This window comes from Brassica napus, chromosome C2 (assembly GCF_020379485.1).
Source record: "Brassica napus cultivar Da-Ae chromosome C2, Da-Ae, whole genome shotgun sequence".
Classification (NCBI taxonomy): Eukaryota; Viridiplantae; Streptophyta; class Magnoliopsida; order Brassicales; family Brassicaceae; genus Brassica; species Brassica napus.
In genome coordinates this window covers 20,764,522-20,765,454 of record NC_063445.1, presented here as the reverse complement: position 1 = coordinate 20,765,454, position 933 = coordinate 20,764,522, and the positions used below count along the sequence as shown (strand labels likewise).

At 43.6% G+C, this 933-nt stretch overlaps 1 non-coding gene across 1 annotated transcript; it reads left to right on the top strand.

Annotated features, from left to right (window-relative positions):
* The first annotated feature begins 371 nt into the window (after window positions 1-371).
* On the top strand, window positions 372-478 carry LOC125582679. The gene has a single exon (XR_007320135.1). It is a non-coding gene; the product is annotated as a small nucleolar RNA R71 (small nucleolar RNA).
* The last annotated feature ends 455 nt before the right edge of the window (window positions 479-933 follow it).

The window sequence follows — 933 nt, the reverse complement described above, 5'->3', positions numbered from 1 at the left end:
AGTCATGTTCCTTCTTGTACCATGTACCCTGAGCGTTGACATAGTACATATCTTCTTGGCATTCTACTCCATCAGCTTCAGAAACCATATGTAACTCCTCCTTCTTGTTCTTTTCTGATAGTAGCATGTCAATCTTTTCTTGTATTGCTTTCAGTTCTCTTTTTGTGGTCATATCTTCTCCTCCCCCACCTCTGTCTCTTCTGTCATATTCGTCATTGTAGACAGAATCACTCTGTGCCATGTTCTCCAAGAGTTCTAATGCATCTTCGACAGTCCTCCCCAAGTAGTTTCCATTGCTTGCAGTGTCAAGCTGGCTTTTGAATTTAGGCAAGACTCCTCTGTAGAATGTGCTTAGCAAGCTCTCATTGTTGAAGCCATGGTGGGGACATTGAGACAAGTAGGTTCTGAATCTCTCCCATGCCTCTGAAAATCCTTCAAGTCCTTTTTGTTGAAAACCAGAGATCTGATTTCTAAGGTTTGCAGTCCTTGTAGCAGAGAAGAACTTGTTGAGGAAGGCCTTCTTGCATTCATCCCAAGTGGTGATAGTATCACTTGAGATGTTTTTCTCCCACGTGTGAGCCTTGTCTCCCAAAGAGAAAGGAAACAATCTGAGCTTGAAAGCATCTTCTGAAACTCCATTTGTTTTTGACAAGCCACAGTATTTATCAAATCTGTCAAGGTGATCTAGTGGGTCTTCCAAGGCAAGTCCATGGTACTTGTTGTTTTCAATCATGTTGATGAGGCTGGACTTGATCTCGAAATTGTTGTTGGCAACTGGCGGTCCCCTAATGCCCAACCTATTCCCATTTATGTTAGGTTGATCATATGTACCGATGGCCCTAGCTTGGCGTTGTGGTTGTCTAGGTCGAAGGTTGGCAGCTCCTTGACCATTGCCCTCTTGAGCAGCTCCAGGAGGAACTTCTTGGACATTTT